General features: G+C 44.4%; 1 pseudogene; it reads left to right on the top strand.

Moving 5' to 3' along the window:
* The first annotated feature begins 1,513 nt into the window (after nucleotides 1–1,513).
* LOC122239512 lies at nucleotides 1,514–8,934 on the top strand (annotated as a pseudogene).
* The last annotated feature ends 17,090 nt before the right edge of the window (nucleotides 8,935–26,024 follow it).

The following is a 26,024-nucleotide window of genomic DNA, read 5'->3' as shown; positions in this document are numbered from 1 at the left end:
ACAGAACTTACTAGGTTCCCCTTCCTGATTTCTCAGGAATATTTGGAAATTAATGGGATATGATTTATCAGACTAAGCTCATAAGCTACCTTCAAGCCCTTGTCCCTTTTTTCTTTCACATGACAAAGGGGGCTGTAAGTAAGTGTATCATCACTATAGCTAAGTAGAAGCTGCAGGGGTAACACCAGTTGGCTACGGTATGTTAGTGTCACATATAAGGCCTTGTCAGTCAATAACTCTCAGATCACACACTTCTAAGTGTTGTCCACACCTCAACTGTGCATGATGAGAAAGGCTCGGCCCCAGCCAGTTAGTGAATGGTCCATAGCATGCTCTAGCAATGGGAATCAGAAACATATGGGATGCAAAAACTAAGAGTCAGGTAGAATCAGTCCAAATTCAAATACCCTAAAACAATTATGTAACAGTCACCAAAGGTATCAATTTGTTATCAACAACTTTCAAGGCAAAAGGAACAGACCAATTTCGCTACAACAACAGAGGGTCGAGGTAACCCAAAATGAAGCCCTTTGACTTTCTGCCTGTCCAGGAGGCTTGATTCAGAAATGATAGAAGAAAACTCTCCTGCTAAAATGGTGGACAGAACTGGTAGCTCTCAAGACTACAAGTGGTATTCTTCACACCTTTGTGCTTCTGGGCTAGGTCATGGTGGCCCAGCTGGAAATGGGAACTCAGCACCACCACCATATACATAACTATGTGTCTGTTTTCAGACTTAAGTTGTCACTTCCCTCTAGGCAAGAACTAACTCTAACTCTCAAATGGCCTTGTATAGGGGCCATAGCCCCTGTACCATCAATATCTAAAACTGCTTTTCTCAAACTGATGATACATATATTCTTTAAGTGTATCATGATCTTACCAATAAATACCAAATATATCAGCTCACACTTTCTGCTGGCATAGTACCTTTTCACTGTTCCACTAAGTGCCAGGTTTCCCAGAAGGGCTCACAGACTGCTGCCAAGACAGGGGAAAGAGAAGGTCAAGAGGGTGGGCCTCTATCCCACCTCAACCAAGGCGTCTACTTCATCTGTTTAATACATTGGGGCTATGGTTTTTCCCTTGAGGAAGAGTCTGCTCCTTCAGCTTTTTTTTTTTTTTTTTTAATGTTTATTTATTTTTAAGAGAGAAAGCCCAAGCATGGAGGGGCAGAGACGGAAGGAGGCAGAGAATCCCAAGCAGGCTTCGTGCTGTCAGCACACAGCCCCAGGTGGGGCTAGAACTCAGCAACCAAGATCAATTACCTGAGCCGAAATCAAGAGCCCCACGCTTAAGGGACTGAGCCACCCAGGTGCCCCAGCAAGGGTCTGATTCTTTAAAAAGTGCCCCTCTAGAGGTGCCTGGGTGGCTCAGTTGGTTCAAAAGTGCCCCTGTTCTAGGAAATGCCCAGATTATAAGAAAAGTCAGTATCTAGTGTGCCCCATCAAAGAGGCAGCTATAGAGGTTCCATGTTTGCATTTGCCTCACAGGAAGTCAAGTCCCTGTTGTAATGGTGTTTCCTCCACGCCCCCTCCCTCCCCTCCTCCTGAGAACCCGGCTTCCCTGCCACCATAAGTATCAGAAAACGTCTGTCTCCTCCGGGCCCCAATTCTGGCCGGAGCCCAGAGTGACAGGAGGCCAGGAGCCGGGGCCTGACCCTGGCCTCGCACACAGCTCTGCCACCATTACTCAGATCGCAGGAAGAGGTGCAGGCCGCTATAGGGCAAAAGTGACCGGAAATCAGCCGCTTCTCAGAAGCCCCGGAACCAGGACATCCTCCCCCTCGCTTTCTGCTCCTCTGGCCACGGTGCAGGGCTCTTGCTGGTGGAGGAAAACGGCACTGTCCCCAAGACCCCAGTCTACTACCTGCTCCCTGAGGCCAAGGCCCAGGACACGGAAGATCTGCGAAGTCGTCGCCCTGGATGAGCCCCAGGCGCACAGCCCCTTCAAGCCGGTGAACAAGGCCAACTTCAGCATCCCTGTGGCGACTGCAGGGCTGGCACCCGGTCTACTCGCTGAAGTGGCCCCAAGCGCATGAGTTCCTGTAGCCAACGCGCGAGGTCTGTGAGAGCACGCCGTTCACTGCCAGCCTGGCCAAGTGCGCAGACTCCGTAGCGGACCTGCTGTAGGCGCATGCGGCCTTCCGGGCGCAGCTGGTTCACGGGTGGTGTGTCTTCCCCCAGGACCGGAGCAAGCTGGCCCGAGACCTGCGACGCGTGCTTATCCCGGACAGCTCGCCCGCCCCCTACGTCTTCCGTGCAGACAGCGCCGGACCACTGATTTGGCAACAGGAGTGACTCGGAGCTCCACGACCTCCTGCCCTCTCCGAGCAGCCCAGCCGCGAGGATGCCGCGTACTCAGTGCTTGGGCAGCCCCGGCCGGGCAGCCAAGACCTGCCCCAGACCAAGGCCCACACCACTCACAACGCAAACTCATCCTTTTTTTTTTTTTTTTTTTTTTTTTTTTTTTTAATGTGTATTTTATTTTTGAGAGAGAAAGAGAGCGTGAGTGGGGTAGGGGCAGAGACAGAGGGAGACACAGAATCTGAAGCAGCCTCCGGGCTCCACACTGTCAGCACAGAGGGCGGAGGGGGGCTGGAACCCACCAATTGTGAGATCGTGACCTGAGCCGAAGTCCCACGCTCAACGACTGAGCCACCCAGGCGCCCCAAATGCAGACTCATCCTTAAGATAACCCAGTGGCCACCACTGCCTCAGCATCTTGGGGAAGTGGGCTCTCTCCACCAGCCTGGCCAGGCTGCGAAGGGGACAGCAGGTTGCACGGAGGGCATTGGGCCCCTGGGTCCTCTTGTCAGTGCCTTAAAACTTACTTCTTGATCCAGTGGGGTCCTGGGTGCTGCTCTCCCTTTTCTGTATCTTTACTGCTGCCAAATTGGGCACGTTGGCCCTTTCCGGTTCTATTTGGGGGAGGGGGCAGGGTACCCACTGCCCCATGTCTTGGGCCCCCAGCCTGGGAACAGTTGACACCAGGTGCCTTGCATAATCGAGCTCTCTTCCCCACCTGATTTTCCCAGGGCCCATGAACCCTCAGCCCTTGCCTTGAACAGTCTCCAGGTTGCTGCAGTCTAGGCTGGTAGGGGAGGAACCAGTCTCCACCTCCTCCCTTGGAACTGATACAGGCCTCACCAATCTCTGCCTACGAGGACAGAGAGGGGAGATCTGTTACCACTTGTGAAGGGAGAAGGGTCTGTTCTTCAGGACCAAAGAGCCCAGCTTCTCTAGGCTTAGCAGCTTAAGGCTGCTCCCCACAGCACCCAAGCCCTGACCCCTCACATTTACCTTGACTACCCCCAAGGCCTTGGGCCTTGGCTCCCCCAGCTCCTGGTCTAGGGGCATAGGGAGGACCGCTTTGTGGTGCCATATACATACGTATATGTATACATAGATTTTTAGGGGAAGGGAAAAAGGAAGGGTTGGGAGGGACACACTTCTTTCACCTCTTTCCTGGGCCCATAAACTGGAGGGATGGAAGGAAAGGATTTTTACATTTTTTAAACTGCTATTTTCTGAATGAACAGCCTAGGCCAAGGTGCCCCAGGTCATGTCCTTTGTCCCTCACACTCTCTTTGTTACGATTATTCACTAACTCAGAACACATTTATTGAGCATCGTCTCTGTGCCCAGCACTGTACTAGGCCCAGCAGCTGCATGGGATAGGGGGTGTCTCTACACCCCCTATTTAACCACTGCCCTTAGAGGAGCTGTGGGAGGTGGGACCCTTTTCTTGAGGTTTGAGGATCTCTAGGAAGCCTAACTAAGCTGTCTCCCTTCCCCATGCCAACCCACCCCCTGTAGCCCCCTGCCTTGCCCCCTGCTGCTTGGGGGAAACTGCCAGGTCATCCTTACAGCTCTGACTTATCTGGAATCCCTCCCCACTATGCTGAGTCTGGAAGTCAAAGCCTTGAGTTTCCCCGGAGCCTAATGGTTAAGGGGACCCACATACCAGTGCCAAGGAGGATGTCAAGTAGAGACATCATTGCCCTTCTTCCCCAGAACTGGGGGTGGGAAGGGGACACATTTGGCCTGAATCAGGTGACTTGCCATTTAAGTGCCTTCTCTGTCACTGAAAGCCCCACAGTGTGATGAGAACTAAAGAGAATGCCAGAACCCTGCCCCCCACAAAAGAGAAGTAGCTATGTGTATAGCAGTGTTCTGGGTTTCCAGAGGAAGGTAGTTTCCTTTCTTGACGGTGAACATTAGTTACCCCTCATCACTCCAGGAAGAACCAGTGAACCTGAGTGCCTCAACAGCCTACTGGGGCCCTTACTTGATTAACATTAAAAAAAGAAAGCCACGTGGAAGAAGGAGAAGAGAAATTAACAAAACAGGTAGAAAAACAGAATGATGCCACCATGGAAATGCTATCTTGTCACCCTATTTCATAGGAACTTACCCAGCTGTCTTTATAGAAATGGTTCAACCCAGGGGCGCCTGGGTGGCTCAGTTGGTTGAGCATCTGACTTCAGCTCAGGTCACGATCTCTGGTCTGTGACTTCAAGCCCCATGTCGGGCTGTGTGCTGACAGCACAGAGCCTGGAGCCTGCTTCAAATTTTGTGTGTGTCTCTCTCTCTGTGTCCCTCCCCTACTCATGCTCTCTCTCTATCTCTATCTCTATCTCTATCTCTATCTCTATCTCTATCTCAAAAATAAACATTAAAAAAAAATTTTTAAAGAAGTGGTTAAACCCAGCTATTGAAAGATTCACACAGGCTGAAGGAAGTTGAGAGATCAAAGAAGCTTGAGTAGAGGTTGTATCTGTGTCCAGATTTGTGATGGCCTATCAGCTGACAGTCCTGCTGAGTCCACAGAGAGAGGGAAACTAGACCCCAGGCTTAATTGTCTGTAGTCAATTATGGATGTATCTCCAGACAAAACAGTAGTCAGACACTCTGGCACCAAAGATATGACCAATAAAACACTGGGAAATGATCTCTGTGTACAGGTCTATGATCCCAAACGAATCCTATAGCAAAAAGTCTTTGACTCCAAATGCATCAAACTGTTTTCATCCTGGTTGTCCCTGCAACATACACAGCCTGAAATGAAATGGGCTTGTGCTGTTCTGATTTCATCCATTAAGCAATAAATGGCACCAGAAGAACCCAGACTCCAGCATCTAAAGCAGTCATGTTGATCCTAGAAGCTTCTGTCTGGGGACCCTTCTGTGAGGCCCCCTAACCTATTCTGTCTCCTAGGGACTAGACAAGGGTAGGGAGTTTCACTGGCCAGGAAGGAGAATGGGAGACAGCACTGATGACAGATGGAGAAAAGAGACCCAAGGTTTGGGCAATGGGGTCTCAGAACTCAGCTTGCTTCTGACTCCTGGGCCAGGGCAGCTCTTCTCTGTAGAAACTGATGCTTCATCTTTGGACATCATGGGACACCTCTGTGCCTTACTTTTACCACAGTTCCTTGCCTTTCATCATCCCTAACTCTTTCCACTGTTGAGCTCCTTCCAGGGCAGGCCGAGGTGACACCATATGCTGCTTCTGAGGCCAGAGCCCCCAGACACCATATGCCCAAAAGGAACTTCTTTGAAAATCCCAGGGAGGATCACTTTAAATGACTTGTCCTCCAAGCACTGACTCCAGGAGAAGCTCCCGTCTCAGTCTGAGGGGCATAGACCTCACAATGTACCTCTCTGCCTCAGGATTGAAGTGGAAAAAGACAAAACCATGGATCATACGTTGTTGGGTTGCTTTCCCTGACCCTCAAAGACCTTCCCCCATCTTATCTGCAATCTGACCCAGCCTAAGGGACTCTGAAGTTATGAGCTAATCCTTTCTCTTCCCAAATAAGGCAGCTTCTTTCATACTGACATTACCAACACAGCCCCTCATCATTAGCTTGGAATGGAGGTTCAGCAACTTTGCTATGGGGTGGCTTTGCTCTGGTATTTTCATTATGATATCTACAGAATTTGGGGACATTTTCTAAACCCTAAAGACTTAAGTTGGATTTTTAGAAATTCATTAGCTCGTGAAATCTTAGGTCATGTCATTGTTGTGTGAGAGCCAATAGAAAGAGATCTGAAATATATGTCTCTAGTGACCACATGGTTTCTCACAGTGAGACTTGTCTACAGCTAGGGGCCAACAGAGGACCAAGTGATTAAAGAAAGGTAGCATTATCAGTGGGCACCAGGACTTCTGTCAGCATTTTCCTAGTCCCCATAGGGGAAAAAGTTCCAGTTCCTATTTCTCTGTTTGCCAACAAGATGCTCAGTTGTCTAGGATTCATCTGTGAAAGAGTCCCACAAGAATTTGGCAGTCACATCAGAGCAGAGGAACTCATTCCGAGTGATTCGAATGGAAAGTTATAATGGTAACTTGCTACTATCATTAATTCACAACAGAGATATGCAGTCTTTGGGGGCTGAGCCATCATTTAGTTTATTAGGAAGGAATGATGTAAGGCTCAGTCACAGCAATTTGGATCATCTCAGTACAACAGATTTAAAGGCAGAAAGCATAGCTGCCAGTGCATAGACAAAAGAGAAAAGATGCAGGCATCAAGGCAGGTCCAGGTAAACAGCAAGGAAATGAAAGATAGTGGGAAATGTCATAGTCCTCTGGTTCTGAATTCCCCATCCCAAACTTGTCAGGCAGTCAGTGGAGATCAGTCTGCCTGATCAAAGCCCGCATCTCCACATAGCCGTTGGGTTCTGCTTCCTGGACTTTCTGGACCATGGACACAGTCCCTTCCCTGAAAACTGAATGGCATAGGACAGTGGCCTAGATGAAAAATTCAGAAGGAACTTCACTTTGAACTCTAAAGCCCATGTTAGATTACTCTTAGCCTAGATTCCTTAGGCAAGGATTAAAGGCTAATGCTTTAGCTGGGAAGTTCAATGCCAGGGCAATAAAGTGGAAGGAAAGGAGGGTGAGTCAGGGAAGGGTGGGAAGTAAATGCAAGCTCATGTCTTACTATGCTGTCCAGTGCTTCCCAACAAGTCTCAAAGAGAGACAGCCATTGTCTTATGGGTGCACCTGCTTGGCCACATATGACATCTCCAGTCAGGCTACAAGGAGGAAAACAATGTACCACAGGGCTGTCCATCGAAGAGAAGAATGGAGAGAGAATTTACTCATCTCTAGTCTTACTGGCCAAAATGTGGCCCATTGAACTTCCCTGAATTTCTGAGTTGCAATGAATGGCCCCTGCCCTGAGAAAGCTAGGACACCCACCACACACACCTGTGGCATGATGCTCATTCATGCCCAGAAGTGCTGGGAGGAGACAGAGACTCTGGGTATCAGAACCCCACTAGAGCCTTGCCAGAGTCGATCCCCACCGCAACAGCTGAGATGGAGTAAGCAGCTGCATCTAGCAGGCAAGGCCAAGAGAAGAAGAGGTCAGGTCACCTGAGAGATGTCAGATAAAACTACATGACATTTAGTTAAAGTAAATCATTATCCCTTGCTCCTGATTTTCAACATAGCTTGTCATTGACTCTGAACCCATCACTGGAATCGGCAAAATCTGGAGGTTGTGTGATAGAAATCCGAAATATGTGCCTCCAGTGACCACAAGGTTTCTCACAGTGAGACTTCTCTACAGCCTAATGTGAAGCAAAGAGCTCCCTGCCCCTCTGCCTCTCTAAGTGACCTTCAGCAATGGAAGATGCCTAGTGCCTTGTTGCACCTGCTCTCTGAGACAGGCTTTCCACTTTCCATCCACAAACATAATATTGACCAAATGAAGTCAGTTTGGGCCCAGTGGGCAATTGTGGGACTCCTCTCTAGTTCTTGGTTTGATGATGCATATTAAGAAGCCAAAAAGAAGTATGCATGCCCTTTTCCATATATTGAGGCGGGCAGCACAGCATTAGGCCAAGGGTTTTAGGTTGGACCCCGGAGTCTGACAGCCTAATGTAACTGAGGCCACCACTTCTCACTTATGTAATGTCTTTCTCTCTCTGTGCTCTCTTGCATAAAAATGGGCATAAAATCAGAACCTCTTCATAGAGGTGTGGTGAGGATGAAATGAGACATTCTCTCTCTGGCAAGTGCCTCAGTAGCACCTAGAAGTCAAGAAATACCAGCTATTGTTATTAATAAATAGAAATTCTCTTGCCCATCATTATCCTTCATTTTTTTGTCCTTGCTGCCAAAAAGTTGGGAGGTAAATTGTGACTGCATTTGACCTCATTGTTTACAAACTTATTTATTCCTCCTGCTTTACTGTCATTGTACTGTCATGTCAATGTACTTGATGATAAGCTGCATCTTTTACCTCCTTTCCCATGTGCCATCCTCCTTTATCCACCTTCATCCCACTCCCATTTTTCCAGGTAAAGAAACTGGCAGCTGGCTTGTGTCCTGTACCTAGCACCCTTTCTAGGATAGGTGGCTGGCTGAGCGCTAACCCTTCAATGTTTCACGTCTGGAAATGGCTGCTCCCTCCATTAAAAGGTGAGTGCAGGGAGGCATGATCCAGCTGTCACCATCTGGAGTGCTGAGGGCAGCAGAGTGCTGAGGAAGAGGAGCTGGAGTAAGTCCTTAAAGGTAGACAAATCCCAGGGTGCCTGGGTGGCTCAGTTGGTTAAGCATCCAACTTTGGCTCAGGTCATGATCTCATGGTTCATGAGTTTGAGCCCTGCATCAGGCTCTGTGCTGACAGCTCAGAGCCTGGAGCCTGATTCAGATTCTGTGTCTCCCTCTCTCTCCCTCTCTGCCCTTGCCCTCTCTCTCTCTCTCTCTCTCAAAAATGAATAAACATTAATTTTTTTTTAAATAGACAAATACCTCCTTAGATAGCTGCAACCCCCAAAGGCCAGCCCCCGGCCCCATGACCATCCTTGAGCCATTTGGTACTGGCCAACACTCTTCTGAGGATGTAGGAGGTATCCCATTTTCTCCTCCCCAAATGATGCATTCTGTTTCCTACAACAGTGAGTCTCTTGGGTAATGGCTAGTTCATAATTCCAGATGTAAAATCCCCAAGCCTCAGAATACAAACAGAATTGCAGTTTCCATAAGACTACTTAAGCTGCCGATTTCCACGTAACTTTCTTGGGTCCGCAAAAGTCACACGCACATGCGTGATTCCTTCACAATTACCAAAAGGCCCCCACAGCTCCGAGCTAGTGGTTTTTCCGAGCTGCAGCCTCCCCTCACAGATTTTTATACTGTAGAGAGATTATACAAGATGCAGGAGCAAGGAGGATGGGAGCTGGCAGCCGAAGCCTATGCCCACCCTCCACCCCCACCTCACTCCCTCCCCGTGCCCCCCCACTCTATGCTGCCCCTCTCCCCCCAGCCCCCCAGCTCCCTGCCTGCTTCTCCTTACCCCAGGATGCACTGTGCTTGTGCTCACAGCAACTCCTCTGCCTAATGCTCACATCTGACCACCCCTACCAGCCAGGAAAGTTATGTGCATGGCTGAAAGAAATTGCAGCAACTGCTCCTGCTGCCCAGGATGGAAGAGAACCTCCTGCTTCATAGGGACTGTGGATGGTCTTCTACCATGGGCACCCTTGGGTCCCTGTGTCTCCAGGACCTTTACAGTCATATCCATTATCTTGTGTCACAGGATGCAGACTGAGAATAGGGAGTGATCCCTGGAAACGTGGAGGAAGATCCACTGCAAATCACTCAGAGCTTTTCTGGGTCAGGATCTCCAGATGGGCCAGGAGAACTGGGCTAAAATAGAGGATCTGGCCTCACGGCCCTGGGAGGCCTTTTAATCCAGAGCAAAACAGGCAAAGAGAAGTCAGATGCAGTCCACTCTTGGTAACACCAGAACAATGCCTGCTCATTTGTTCAGGCCCCAGCGAAGCCTAACAAAATAGATATAGCCATCCAAATTTCACAGCCTTTGACTCAGACTGTCAAGGTATAACATTAATTTTATATAAATCAATTTCTGTATCTGAGCCCCCATTTTGCTGATGCAGCGAACTTAATCTTGTCAAATTTAAATCATTGTCAATGCATACTGTGTCTTCATCAGTCTGGGCCTCTCTCAGCCCTTCCTTGCCCTTTCGAGGGGGCATGGGACCTTTAGGTATTCTCATTGCACTAAGATGGGATGCCAGGACTCCACCAGGCTTCCTTGGGGTCTCCTGGCTGTCCCCCTATCACCTGTGACTTCTCCACCTCTGAGGTCTTCAAGATCAGGGAACACAGGTCACCCATGCTCTGGGCTTACCTGGACTTATCTGGGGTTTCTATCGACATCTCTCCTGTGGTGCTGGGCTCTAATGGTGTGTACCTTTCTCTGAAATACTCCTAACATCAAATTCAATTTATTACTACCTCAAAAAACAAAACCAAAGAAGCTTCTCCAAAGCCAATAAATTTTGCACTTGGCAAGAAAGACTGCCCTTACTTAGTTATTCAGTCTTTCCAATCCTATTGTTTATGAAGTCAGTCTTATGCTCCTTCAGGTTTTTTTGACTTCTGGAACTCAAACAACAATAGCAATAATGATGATGATTTTTAAATAGCAACGTTTCTCCTCTTGGCAAGGAACTGCAGGTTTCACAGCCTGGTATGTAGCCCAAGGAACTATGCGATCCATAGGAACCATTTATAGAGCCTCCCTTGTTCTAGCATCTGCCCTGGGTATTCAGCCTGAAAGAGCAAAGAAAGGAAATGCTGTTTTTTCAAATAAGCAGCCTTTTAAGCCCCAAAGGAAGTAAAAATGTCTTACACAAATCCAGTGCTATACAAGCACTTGTCCAGCAAAAACAGAAATGGCCTCTGCCATTAAAGGCTATGACTCTCCCACAATTGTCTCAAAGGGAAACACCAGCTAATAATACCAGTTACCCTTAAAATTGCCATTTCTTGATTATTTTCCCTCTTCTTTGTGAGATCTCTGTCACTGAAAAATAAAGGAAAGAAAATTGAGAGAGATTAGAAAAGGAGCAAGTTAGGATCACAGGAATATTTACCAGCCTATAAAATTTGGAGACTTTTAGAAAAACATTGAGATTAGTTTTCTGAGACACAAATGCACAAATAATGCATGATACTTTATTTCACTTTATTTCTAACTTAATTTTAATTTTCCCTTTATTATATAAATTATAATTTCTGACATTGATATAATACTATTACTGGCCATATTCAGATTTCCTCAGGTGTCCTAATGATGTCCTTTACAGTCTTTTTCTTCAGTATCCAGGATCCAATCAAGGATCACACATTGCACTTATTTGAAATGTCTTGATAATCTCTTTGCTCTGGAATAGTTCCTTGACATTTTGTCTTTTATGACATTGTATTTTTGAAGAATCTAGGCCAGTTGTTTTGCAGAATGTCCCCAGATTTGGATGTTTCATTGTTTCTTCTTGATTAGATTCAGGCTCAACATTTTTGGCAAGAATCCCATGGGGGTGGCCTTGTATCCTCATGTGTCATACCAGAAGCCATGAGGTCGATTTGTCCTTTCTTGGTGATGTTGTTTGATCACTTAGTTAAGCTAGTGTCTGCCAGATTTCTCCATCATAATAGGGCTTTTTTCCCTTTGTAATTAGTAAGTGATCTGGAAGATGATGCTTTGAAACCGCATGGCTACGCTTCACCCAATGGTTCTAGCATCCATTAGTAATTCCTGCACGAGTTAATTATTATGATGGTGGTTGGAAAATGGTGGTTTTGTAATTTGGTCATTTCTCTAGAGTTATTAATTGGCACTCTCCTGCAAAGAAAGGCTTTTCCTTCACCCCTCCCTCTTTTATTCAGTATAAATGTAGACTGGAGATTCTTTTTTTAATGCAATGTGTTACTATCCATTACTGTCATTATTAATTTTGATATTCCAATTGTCCCAAATTTGGTTAGGGGAACCCCTTTAAACAAATCATGTGTCCTTTTGACATGTCCCCTTCAGCTGTTCTTTAAACACATAGAGTGATATTTAAAATGAAAGAAACAGATTGAGAGAAATGCGGAAGAAGGAAGAGGAACCATGAAGGACTGGACAAGAGGATAGTTATGGTTTCAACTAAAACAGAGACCTCATATTCAGCCAGAGCTTCCCATTGTCCACCACTGGAGTTCAGACATGTTCAGGAGCCATAGGAACAGGCCTAACAACAGTCTATGTGCATGGGAAGTTTCATAGGAAGAACTCAAAATTTGTCCTCTGATGGATTCAGAAATTTTGTTTTGCCTCACAACCAACCTATTTTCAGAGGGATATAGCAAGGTAGGAATCGTCCTAAAGGGTAGGGGTATTCAACACAACTGATTGGGCCTTGGTTGTTAAAGGAGATAGAGGTTCTCAAGATAAGAGTGCGGGGCTATTATGTGAATCCACCTCCAGCCAGTCCTCGATGTGAGAGAGGCAACTCTACATGAAAGTTCTAACAATGCTGCTTTGGGACCCTTCTAACAGGGGGTAACACAAAAGTAAGAGAGCCACTCTTTCCTTTAGCAACAGAGCCCCATATAGCTTTGGTTCCAGAGAAGCCACAGAAGAATCTACTATGGCTGGGGGATTATCTGTACCTGGCAAAACAGAACAGACACTACAGGTAGAGACTTCTTTGTGAGTACCTGGAGACTGACTCCCAGAAATACTTCAAAGTAGAAACGTACATGGACTATTTAGATAATTCTGCTTAAACAGTAGAGACAAGAGCCTGATTAATCTAGGTTAAAAAATAGTGTTTTGCTTGATGGTAAATATGGAAATTATAATTACCCCTGAAACAAAGGCTCAATGGGATTCTACTATGGCCTAAGGTCAACTAACTAGTAAGGAAGGGGTATGCAACAGGACTTGAATTCCTAACAGGGCTTGAATTCCTAATCCAATATGCCTTCCACCTAGTAGAAGGGAGCTGAAGAATTCTAGAAGAACGTAAGGAGAAAAGAACAAATCAGAGAAAAATGCAGATGACAATGACCTAGAAATAGCCATCAAATGGTCTATATATAACAATCAAAAAGGCCAGCTCAGGAGAGCACCATTAAAGGGATGAGAGGGGTCAAGAACGTACCTTACTGCAGTGAAATGAAGTGGAGAGAAAGAAGGAGAAAACTGAACCTAAAAACAAAAACAAAAAACAGAAATGATCACAAAGGAGACAAAAGGCAAGAAAACAAGCCAGAGAACAAGGAGAGTCAATGCTTAGCCTTTAATATCATCCATTCATTTTTTGGGCAACACCCATTACTCAAAAGGATTCGTGAGAGTCTAAGATGCCTTTGTGAAAACACTTCAATAAAAGCACAAGATCAAACTTTGATGAGAATGGCTACCAGTCCCTAATACAAGCCTTTGCTTTTCTATTTTAAATCCATGAGCATTATTTACAAGAAAAATACACTTCCCTTCCAAGACAAAGTTTGCTTATATGCATTGTCTGTTGCCTCCCCCTAGTGATTGCAAATGGGATGTACACTAAGAATCCATCAACAGAGTCGGAAAATTACGTGACCCAATGACAATATTAATGCTTTTTTTAACTTGTATAGAAGTGCACGTTCCCCAAATTGCTTTCACACACGAAATCTCTGTATCCTGATGACAGCCCTGTGAAATGGGCGGGGTGTATTCTACCACCAATTGCTTCACATTGACATTGCTTTGGAGCCTATTCATCAAAACAGGGAAAAGAGAACAAGCTAGGAGTTTAGAGTCGAACCTGCATTTGAAGCCTGGTGCCACCGTGCATCCCTTTGCGGTTTCCAGCCGGTGGCTTATACCCTGTGCCTCCATTTCTGTGTGTGAAATGGGATTGAGACCGCATGTATCACAGAGATGCAATAAGGACTCAATGAGTCATATTTTTATACTAGTTGTGCATTGTGCCTGGTGTGAGCTAAGGCCTGTAAAAATTTCATGACTCTGTTGCTGCTGCTGTTGTTAAGGGCATCTTTGAGGAGGGGTTTCCACTTGCTTAGATATCCATTTATGGTTTCTGGACCTGCTCAGAGGCATTTCTTCCCTGAAACTGAAAAACATGTTGCTAGTATTTAAATATACTTTTCCTTTGTTCAATTACCCTTATCTTCCAGCTATTTCTTCTATTTTGGCCTGGCTTATGATCTGTCATACACTTCACTTCTAAAGAACCTTGGTATTACAAGAGTCCTCTTCTGCCCTCCTTCACCTTTGGTCTCAAGCCTAGAGCCACATGCAAACCCACAGGACACCCTTTCTTGCTATTCCTTCCGTTCCTATGAGAGTTTCTCTGTCCACCCCCCAGGCACCCAAGTTTCTGAGCACAACCATGTTCAGACCAAGCTTTGTTCAGAATGGATTCTCTTCCTCAAAGACTTTATACCCTGGTGGAAAAAGAGGAACAAGTAGTCATGAGGAGGGGCAGAAAAATCTGTAGGGAGCTCTTTACAACTCTAAATCAGGCTTATTATCTAAGCAAGCTTATAAAGTGCGTGCGTGCGCACACATGCACACACACACACACACACACACAAGTCCATAAAGGTTTAGAGCAATTACAGGCTCATGAGATCTATTGGGGATGGTGCAAAGTAATTCCTGTACTTGGCTACCAAAAATAGGTCCAGCACCTAGACTGAGCAGATGTTCAGGATGAAGAGCACTTTGTTCCTGAGCAAACACCTTTGACACCACAGATGTCACCCAGGCAGCCCTCCTAATGAGCATTACCCTCTGTCTCTGCTCCATGGTGGGGTCAAGACTCCACCAGGTCCCTTTGAGGTCTTATGAGATAACAAGCTGGGGAGAAAGAAAAAAGCGAAATCAGGGACTACAGAAATGTTTTTATCCTGATACCTCCTTCTAAAGAAAACACCACCCTTGCCACCTCCATGGTGTGGAGGACCAGAATTCTTTTACAGCACAGTAGGAAGATACCCTATGAAACTCACACGCTGGGATGCAAGACATCAGCCACACACAATCAAGCCCATACATGCATCTCTGCAGCGAGGCTAACGATCTCATACTCCAGTCCCTAAAGGGGCAAGCAGGAAATTCCATCATGGTCTCAACTCCTTCAGAGCTTCAGGTCGGCCCTGCAAACCCACACCAAGGGCCAATGGAACTTTAATAAGCTGAACGCCCACTCTGCAGACCCACTCCCCAGAGGCCAGGGCCACTTGGGAATCAGAAACCATCTATTCGCACACAACAGATGTCTGTTAGGTTGAACTGAAGTATTCTATTCACATGTGTTGCCCATGGTTCAGACATGATAGAGTGTTTATACTCTGTTCTTCCTGGAAGTAAACTTCCAGATAGAGTATGAGCTGAAAAGCACCCCCTGGCAAGAACTCTGCCTATAAAATTCCCGAGCAGCGGTGTCATGAGCTACAACACAGTGAAAAGGAAACAGCCAAATCTTGGCCAGACCTGTTTTGAATCCTGGTTCTACCTCTTCCTGGTTGGTGGATTTTGGAAATGGTATTTAACCTCTTCAGTCCTCAGTTTTCTCATTCTTAAAATGGGCATCGTAATAACAACTCTCGCAGAGAAGTCAAGAAGATTAAAGTTATGTGTAAAATACCGGACCCTCTCAGGCATTCAGTAAGTGGAAATTTGTCATTGTTCCCATGTAACCTAGTCAAAGGCCTCTGGTTGCAGGAGTGAGAGAGCGTGGTTATTGCCCTGCCATTTCACCCTGCCTGATCGTGCAGGGTCCTCCACTGCCTCGAGGCTAATGGCCCTCACATGGTGCCTCTTAGGTTATTCTTGCTCTTAGGTTTCATTAATCACTTCAGAAATCTGTTAGGCACAACCCTCCTGAGATTCCTACTGTGCCCAAGAATAGCTTACAATGCTTCACCATTAAAAGTGAGCATCCTCAACTCTTCATTTCTTACCCCAACCCCCCTCCTGGGACATGTTTAAAACAATAATCAAAGCAGCATAACCAGTTGACACAAGTCTTGAATAAAAGCAGGCTGCACCTAATCCCATTTCTCTTGAGCTCATTAAATGACTTTCAGTCCCACTTTAAATAAAGTCTTTCTTTCCAGGGGACGAGACCCGAGAAGCTGTTGAGCCTTCTAAAGTCACTCTGCTAGCTGCTTGGGTCCTCCTTCCCATTCCTCCTGAATTCCCCTTCACCCTCCTCTCTTTCAACAACCTGCCTGGTTTCCCACTCTCTTACCCCAATATCGATGATGATGGTGGTGACAACTGATAACATGCATCAAACACAATGTGTCAGGCACTGTTATAAGCAGTTTACAGGTGCTAAGTAAGTCATTTGCCTCCTCCAACAAACTTAAGTGTGCGTTACTGTTATCCCTAGTTTTCAGAGGAGGTGACTAAGGTACCTATATGAGCAACCGAAGACCACAGAACTGGGAGGACACCCAAACCCGCCATGCATTAAAGGGCTCTCAGCCATCTTAGAGCTCTTCCTCTTCCCCCCTCTCTTCCCCAAGCCCTTACCAGGTCCTGTCCCTTGTGCTTCCTAAATAACCCCTGAATCCATCCTTTTTCTCATCTGCATGGTCCTGCTTTAGCTCATGGTCTCACTGCCTCTTGCCTGGATTCTTACTGCTGCAACCTCTTCACTGACCTCACTGCCACTAATGTCTCCTTCCCCACACCATCCTCCACATGACATTATTCATTCAGTCCTTCGCTCATTTAACAAAATATTACTAAGCTGCTATTATGTGCCAGACACTGAGTAGCTTTGGGGTCACCAAAATGGTAATAGTCCCTAACCCCAAAGAACTCTCAGCATTGGGAAAGTCAGACAGACAAACCAAAAATAATAGTGATAATGGAATGGAAGACTGTGCAACATGTAAGGCAGAAAATCAAAGGACCGCCAGATTCTGCCCAGCAATGTATAACCATTAGGATTGGTTTGCACTGCAAACCACTGTAGTGGTTTAAACACAGTTTTTAGGATTTTGTTTTTTTTTTTTTAAACATGCTCAGAAGTCTGGAGGTGAGAAATCACAAGGGGGTGTCAGAGTTTCAAAGATTTGGGGGTTTATTCTTCTGCAACTTCTTTGGTTTGTCCTTCATGCCACAAGATGGCTGCTGCATCTCCGGCCATTGTGTCTGTGTTCAAGGCAGGAAAAAGGGAAAAGGCAAAGGGGCTAGATCAGCTCACGTATTCTTTTCCTTTCTTCTTCTTTTTCAACCAAGAGAGATTTTGCATTTCCAGAAGCCCCTCCTGTAGACTTCTACTTAGGGTTCCCAGCCCAGATCTGGGTTACATCACCACCCTTACCTGAAAAGGAACCTGGAAAAGTATTTGGCTTTTCAGCCCCTGAAAAGTGGGAGGCAGCAAAGGAGAGGGAGGTTGGGTGTGGCTGTTGGGGGGACAGGTCAGGAAAGTTTCAAAGCAGGTATCATGCTTGCTATGGTCTGAATGTAACCTTCCAAAATTCATATGTCGAAATCTCATCCCCGGGGGGGATGGTAGTAGGAGGTGGGACCTTTGGGAGGTGACTAGGTTATGAGGAAGGAGCACTCGTGAATAGGATTAGTGCCTTTATGAAAGAGGCCCAAGAGAGCTCCCTTGCCCCTCCCACCATGTGGGGACAGAATGAGAAATCTATGACCTGGAAGCCAGCCCTCACTCCACCACGCTGGCACCCTGATCTCAGACTTCCAACCTCCAGAACTGTGAGAAATAAATTTCTGTTTTATAAGCATGGCATTTTGTTATAGGAGCCCGAACAAACTAAGGTATGCTTAAACTGAGTCTTGATTCCTAATTCACAATCCATAAATGAGTGCCATGATTGACGTGCTGGTTCTCATTCAGAAATGCTTTAAGAGTAAAACTTTAGGCACAGAATTGTCATCACTGTCATGTACCTGCTCAAGCATGGGAATTATTTAGATGAAGGTGGACACATACCTAACATTATCCTTTCCTATCTCCTGTACCTCCTGCTCCACCATCTCCTCCCACTCCATCACTCCCCACCCTAACATTCCCTTCTTTGTGCCTCCCACTTTAGGCCAAAGTTTAGATAGTTGTGTCTCCTAGGAACCAGCCCTGACCTGGCTCATGGTCCTCCCACTGGAGTTTCCATGATTTGTAATTCCCTGGGGCCCCCTGAATTCTGTGAAGACACCACTATGTCTCTTGTTCTCTGCTATGTCCCAGCCCCAGACCTTCTGCCTGACTTCTAGAAGACTTACAATAAAAACTTACTGAATGAATAAAAGTCACACATCTGCCATAAACACATTGTAGTATACCCATATTTATAGGGAAGTGCCTGTATTCCTAGCCAAAAAAAAAAAAAAAAGAAAACAAGTAAGCGAAGAAAAAACACCCTAGAAGTGAAGCCAAAAAGGAATGTGCTTAACCTTGATATGGCCCAATACCAAGAAGCCACTTTCTGTTGAGATCTGTAGATAATCCTAATACTAGAACCAAAATTAGAAAGACAAACCGATAAATTAGGCTGAGAGATGGTGCTCAAAGGATCTAAATTGGCTTCCTGGCAGTAAGGGCCCAATGCCCCTGCCATAGACATACTTCAGTACATGTGCCAGTCTCTTGCAAGTGTTTACCGTATGAGGTTCATCTAGTTCACCATGGAGGGAGGAAGAGTAACATTACCCAGGGCTCAACATGTGCCAGGCGCTGTACACGTGGCATCTCACTTTCCTCACCATGACTCTGGGGTAAATGGCTGTGCTGTATGTGGGACCACACTAAAAGGCTGTAAAATGCTGTGGCAACAGATAAGCCCCAGCGGCTAAAGTTAGATTATTTCTCTCCCCCACAGCATGCTTCTGCATAGCTGTCCTCCAAGTACTGACTCTGGGATCTGAGCTCTTTGGTGTGGCTCCATCAACCCTGATCCTGCATTCTTAGCCACAGAGACCTCTCACCTCCACTTCCCTGAGGGCAAGAGCATCTCTATTCCGACTTGCTGCTTACTTCTTCAACTACTAGGCATCTGCTGGTACCTTTGGCTTTTGTCTGCTGGGGTCTTTTCCTCCTCCAGATGGTCCTTCTGGACAGAATCCAATATAGTCCCATTGGCTTTCTCCCTCCTGTGCCTCCTGTCTGGTCCATGGTGGGTATCCACATATCTTTCATTCTGAAAAATTTGGGTAATGCAGGCCATCCAGCATAGCCAACTCTCCCCTAACCTGCTATCCAAGTGACCATCTTTTGGCCTTTGGATTTTCCATGAGTTGTTTGCCAGTCCACTGTTTTCCAAATGCAGAAGATGCATTCATTACAAGTTCTCGAGATGGTCCCATTGAAAGCCTTCCCTCTTGACTGGAGATGAATGATTCTCCCTGCCACCCACCACCTATTTCTCCCCCTTGGTGGAGATGGGACTCACGGCCCCATAAAAGCAATCTCTGAAAAATTCCCTCTCAACTTGTTCTAACTTTGAACCCTTTTATGCCATCAGAGTGGATATGGGAATTAAGAGCATCAGCGTCCTTTCCCCCCATATTCCATTTTCAGTATCTCACCCCACTTCACACACAGCTTCCACTGTAATATACAGATTTGGAGCTCTCTGCCAGGATGTGTGAGGAATGAGGGGGTCATGGAACTCAATATATCACAAAAGAGCTGTAGATATGATGGACCATCGAGCAAGGGATAGTATGAACAGGCATTATGACTTTTTTTGAAAAGGTTGTCGAGGGGCTAAAGCCTCCATGAGAGCAAATGACAGGAACGGTGGCGTTAAGAATGATGTGAGATTGTATCAGACGATACAGTGTTGGAGAATAATTACAAGGTTCAAGGTGTGGTTACAGGTGTTGAAGAAATGAAGGTCTTTGGAGAATAATTACAAGGTTCAAGGAAAGAAATGAAGGTCTTTGGAGTTGCAGTAGTTTGAATAACACCCCCCTACCCAAAGACAGCCACATCCGAATTCCCCAGAACCTCTAACTATGTTACATAGCAATGGGGGCTTTCAGCTATAATCAAGGATTTTGAGGTGGGAAGATTATCCTGGATTATCCAGGTGGGTCTTCAATATAATCACAAGGGTCTCTATCAGAGGAAGGCAAGAAGAGCACGAATTAGATGTGACAACAGGAGCAAGTGTTCAGAATGACACAAGCAAGGGCTGCTCCCCAGCCAAGGAATGCGGGAGGCCTTCCAAAGCCAGAAAAGGCAAGGGAACAGATTCTCAAGAGCCTACAGAAGGGACGAACCCTGCTGACACATTTAGTCCGTGAAACTCATTCTGGGCTTCCAGCCTCTGAACTGTGAGGAAGTATGTATTGTTTTAAGCCACTAAGTTCACGGTGATTTGTTACAGCAGCCATAGTAAACTCTATAAGTCAAAGCGGAGAAACTGAAGCCTAGACTGCTGAGCAAGGGGACCCATGTAGAAGTCCAAATCACTAATGATAGTTGTGGAGCTTGTACTGGAAAGAAGGCCATAAAGTGGATGCCAACTTTCAACAAATGGGGATGAGGGACTTGGAGGTGTATGGTTGGCAGCAAAGAAGAGAGGCAGTATTTCTAGACAGCGTGAGATTCAAGCGAGGGTTTTTTTGTTTTGTTTTGTTTTTAAAGAATGGATGAGGGCATCTCTTTTCTAAGGGAGAAGTACAAAGGCTGAGGTGAGAACAAAGCAAGGAGAGAGACTGGGTCAGTGGTAAGAAAACACATGGCAGTGTGAGGATGAGAATCTGGGAGAGGAGGTTTGGCAGGTGTAACAGTTAAGGTCAAATCAGGAGACAAAACCCCACAAAATTTGAACAGGTCAAGTTTAATATAAAGAATTATTCATTATGCCAGAGGATGACCTGTAACAAGAGTAAAAGTAACTCTAAACATCACCTGGGGGCTGAGGGAGAGTTCATATTGAAGGACAGCTTGGAGGGAAGGGTTGGAGTTCAAGCCTCACAGAAGGTGTTGTTGTGGCCCAGTGAGGGCACAGAAGTCCACTGGGTGGCCCTGGGCCAGAGCTGGTCTACAGTCGCTGGATAAGCAGGGACATCTACAAGGTGCAGACGACAGAAAATCGCGGCCAGGAGTGATTGCAGTCATTTCCTAATGCCGCTGTAAGAGAGCTCAGGGCCAGCTGTCTGTTAGGGCCACTCATAGCATTAAAACCAGTTGAGCACATATGAGAAAGTTTTGTACCTTCTATGCAAGTATGGTAGGAAATGAAATTAGTTTATTCAAAATAGGCATCAAGTTACAGTCAAAAAGTTTGTTAGAAAAACCTGTTCCATCTGATTGGACATGTTCACCTGACAGAAAACCAAGTCTGTACAGACTGTCCCCAAGAGGGTATCAAGGCAAAGATTCTTTAAGAGTCTTATATATCTGAGTTTCTATACTGTCCTCACATTGTTGGTTGCATAAATCATGTCCTTGGTATCAAGAGGAAAAAAAAATTATTCCACCTGATTGTTCCTAAGGAGATAAAAATTCTAACATTAGTCAGAGGGAGAATAACATTCATGCATATTCAGGCTTGGAATAGGGGGATAAAGAAATTCACCAACAAGGAAAAAGGCTTAAGGTAAACTTGTTTTTTAAAAAAAATACCTGTGTGGCATAACCAGGAAATATCAAGTAACACCAAGAACACCACCAATTAGCACTTTACCTTTTTTAGGCTTTGGGAGAAGCGTTTTCTAAATAGTAGATCGACATGCTACAATCTCTTTCCCCCTCCCCAAATTTGTAGAAATTATAGAAATGATATAAAAATAGCAAATCCTTAGCAATGTTTGAAAATGAGAACTGTCATTTCACAAGAAACTGCCAAGAAACTGCAAAAGAAGGAAATTGAAAACCATACTGCATGATTTTCAAAGTGTTGTTTCCCAAACCCACATTAGCATCACGTGGAACTCTCTAAATTGCAAATTCTTGACCCCATCTAAGACCTAATAAACCAGAAACATGGTAGGAATGTATCCCTTAACAAATTTGAATGTAACAAATAGAAAATACCCATTGTTGGGGCGCCTGGGTGGCTCTGTCAGTTGAGCATCCTACTATTGATTTTGGCTCACATGATACCAGGGTTATGGGAGGGAGGCCCGTGTCGGGCTCTGCACTGAGCGTGGAGCCTACTTGGGATTCTCTCTCTCTCTGCCTCTGCCCCTATCCCCTGCACTCTCTCTCTAAAAATACAAATAATAATAATAAAAATAACTTAAAAAAAGAAAATATCCATTCTTTTCAGTTGCTTGGAATATTTACAAATATTGGCCATTGGCAACAAAGCAACTGAAGAAAACGCATTATTGTATTTGGGTTAGAATTTACTATAGCCATATCTTTTTACTACTTGCACAGCGAACAAGAAAAACTAGATGCCCAGGGCCGAAAAGCCTGCACAAGTCAACACAATTCATCAACGTAAGTGAATTTCCATTTCCCACAACTATGGTCTATGGATTAGAACACCGTATTTTATTGATTTTGAAATGAATACTACATTGAGTAGAAAAACAGAAACTTTGTATTTTGGCATTGAATGAAATCCCAAGAACTCTGGAATAGTTCAGGAAGAACCTGCTCTGAACTAAAAAAGTCGTAACTTCTGGATTCTTCATAGCAAGAGAATGCATAAATGTAAATGTAAATAAGATCTTCCCCCACCTCTTTGACTGTTTCCTGTGTTCCTGGGATCACCAGAAAATAACTACTACCCAATTCTTATTTTCTAACTGAAGAGGATAAGAATGAGCCTGGTAATTTGAGATTTCAAATGACTTCACATAATGAAATCATTTCCTGCCAAAGCTTAACATTCTTGCTGATAACCTCTTTTACTCTAAACCAAAACTAAATAATTTTATTTTTTGGCTTACAGTTTTTCTTTCTTCTAAAGTCTTCACAAATTCAGGAGATTGGTGTCATACAGGTTATGTTCACAGACTCAAATATAATACTAAGAAACAATACTTTAAAAATCTAGGATGTGAAAAACACTAAAAAAAAAATCTCTTGGCATAAAGGAAATCGAAGTTAGATAAAATTTTCATAATTTAGTGATATTTTAGATGTCCCTTAGAGGAATACACAAATAAATTGTGGGATATCTATAGTTAAAAATGAAGAAAAGCTCCATGTATAAATTTTAAAGCTAATATTGAACAAGTAAAGCAAATAGAATAATTTATATAAAATTTTAAAATGTGCAAAACATATTGTTTCTGGATACATGGGTGTTAATTGTATAACAATGTGAAATTAAATGATAAACATCACCTTTGGCTACCTCTGGAGAGGGAGGGAAATGGGACCAGGGAGGGGTATACAAGATATTTAAACTGTACCTTATTTTTTTTTTTTAATGCAAATAGAAGAGAATGTTAATAATTTATACTGAGAGGATACACAGGTTTTTCTCCATTGTTTTCTCCATAGGTTTTTTTCCATGATTTTCCATATGTCTGAAATATTTATGATTTTTTAAAAATTAAGAACTGGGGGCCCCTGTGTGGCTCGGTCGGTTAAGCGTCCGACTTCGGCCCAGGTCACGATCTCATGGTCCGTGAGTTTGAGCCCTGCGTTGGGCTCTGTGCTGACAGTTCAGAGCCAGGAGCCTGCTTCGGATTCTGTGTCTCCCTCTCTCTCTCTCTCTCTCTCTCTCTGCTTCTCCCCCCGTTCATGCTCTGTCTCTCTCTGTCTCAAAAATAAATAAACATTTAAAAAAAATAAAAAAATAAAAAATAAAATGACAAGAAAATTGAAAATAAATTTTAAAAACAAGAAGTTGGCACAGCAGAAAATAAGCCAAAAAAAGACTGAAAACGTTTTTATCATTTTAAATTAATAAATGGATTAAGCATAAAACAAACTACAACCAGAAAGTGCTGACAGAATTGCTCAGTACAATTAAAAAGTGCTGGACAAAACAACATGCTAAAGACCAGTAGCTCTAAGATGTTTGGTCTCAGAATTCCTTTACACTTTCAAAAGCTTTTGGTTTTGGTATTTCTAGAATATTCAACATATTAGAAATTGAAACCAAGAAAAATGTAGATGTTTATTTCCTATTTTAAAACAACATAATGAACATGCTTTTGTGAAATGTAACTTCATTTTCCAAAACCAACCAACCAAAACAATGGTGAGAAAACTGGCATTACATGTTTGCAAATTTCCTTACTATCTGGCTTAATAAAAGACACCTGCTTCTGCATGCAGTCTGCTGTGGTATGCTGTTTGGGTTGGAGCATACAAAGGAAATCTGGCCTCACTGGAAAACAGAGGAGCAGTCATTCAGACAGCGTGGATATTCTCTGACACAATAGCACAACTCTACATGTTGTAATTTCTTAAAGATTAATTGCAAAGTGGAGTCTGAAACCCAATGAGTGAGCTTTTTGTACCGTTACACTAAAATCCATGAGTTTATCTTGCTCTTTAAATGGATCTTTTACCATGCATGATTTTGTTCACATTGTGCAGTGGTCATTCTCCCCTTCCTGTAGGCTCTCTTAAACCTGAGGAAATTTCTTAGGGCTTCCGGCCTCAGTTGGCTGCAACAGTGGCAAAGGGAGTCACTAGAGACGGAGGACATAGGACTCTTTTTTCGATGCTCCTTTCCTCTCTGGGCAATCTGCTTATAACACACTGGGGAAAGGTGGACAGTGGAGGACAGAAGAGACAATTACAAAACTGTCCCAAATCATAAACAGGCAATGTTGTGAACTTCCTGCCATTTCAGATGCAAAAAGATGAATGCATATTTGCTTAGGATCCTGAGGGAGGGGACACAAATTAATGAGATTGGACTGAATCCTTAGTCTCTTGCAATTATTTTTTCAAACATTCAAATATACGAGGAGGTTGAAAAATAGTACAATTACAAATTTCTTTGGAGGAACTAAGCTCTGAAAGGAGAGGAGCAAGAGGTTGTAAGAAAGGCGGGATTTGTTTGCTTTTTTCAGATGGCAGGGACATAGCTATCCTTATAGACAACGGCAGAGGAAAAAGATTGAGAGAGAGAGAGAGAGAGAGATGATGGTGATGATGATGACACGGTATCTGGCCTTCAGATCAATTTTCCAGGTGTTTGCTGAAAGCAGCTAGGTAAGGTGTGGGGTAGTCCAAGTCCTCAGGCCAGTCATCACTGGCCATGAGCAACCTCTCCAGTTTATTTCTACATAATTTAGAAATACTATTTGGTGTGCATGGTGTGATGTGAAAAGGTTAGAAGGCACCCCTTTAGATAATCCTCAAACTATAAAAACGAATTTCATCCATTCATTCATTTCATTACCTGAGCACAAATAAGTGCCAGGCACTTTCCCAGGACTGGGGGAAAAGCAAAGAACAGAAGAGAAGATTCCTGTCCTCATGGAGCTACTTTCTGGTGGAAGGAAGAGGTGTGACCAAGTATATATTGGAGTTTATAAACATCATAGACAAAAGTAGGTAGATGGATAGGGAGGCAAGGGGGATACTGGATGGTCAAGAAAGACCTGATGAAAAAGGTGACATTCAAACAGATTTCAAGATGAAGAAGCCAAGACATATCCAAGAGAAGAGAGTTTTAGGTAGAAGCATTACTGAAAAAGCAAGGAGGCCGTAGTATGGCCTAACAGGCACTTTAACATTTGATGGCAAAAATCAATCAATCAATCAATCAATAAAAACAAAAAGAAAAAAACGAAAAAACAAAAAAAAAAACCCAAAATCAAAAAACCAAAACAAAAAAATCCTCAATGGCACAAGAGATCTTTCAGTGGTTATTTAGCATCTGTAGGGTCCAGTGCTTTCATAAAATTATTTAATGAATTAAAACTCTCTTCAACAAAAAATAATACACGCAAACTATGTAACATGTGCCTGACAAGACGGAAACTAAAACTTAGTTAAGAAAGTAACAGGAAGTGTAAAAGGAGAGCTCTCCCACCTGAAGCTGCAGTGGTGAGTTTGAGAGCTATATTCTCGTGCCTCCTCCTTCCCATGCACAGCACTGCCGGACACAGTTTACACTGCACACAGCCACAGAGAAGACCCAGAACTCCCCTCAGAGAAGGTGTATGAACAGTAACACCTATCTTTCCTGTCCAAAAGCTGCAGTTAATAACTGTATTCTAAATCATGTCGATCTGTAGGACTAATGAGATCTGTTACAGCGCAATGAAAATTGGAGCAAGTC

Source organism: Panthera tigris, chromosome B3, assembly GCF_018350195.1.
Source record: "Panthera tigris isolate Pti1 chromosome B3, P.tigris_Pti1_mat1.1, whole genome shotgun sequence".
Taxonomy (NCBI): domain Eukaryota; kingdom Metazoa; phylum Chordata; class Mammalia; order Carnivora; family Felidae; genus Panthera; species Panthera tigris.
Note: the sequence above shows the minus strand (reverse complement) of the source record. Positions and strands in the feature narration are given on the sequence as shown.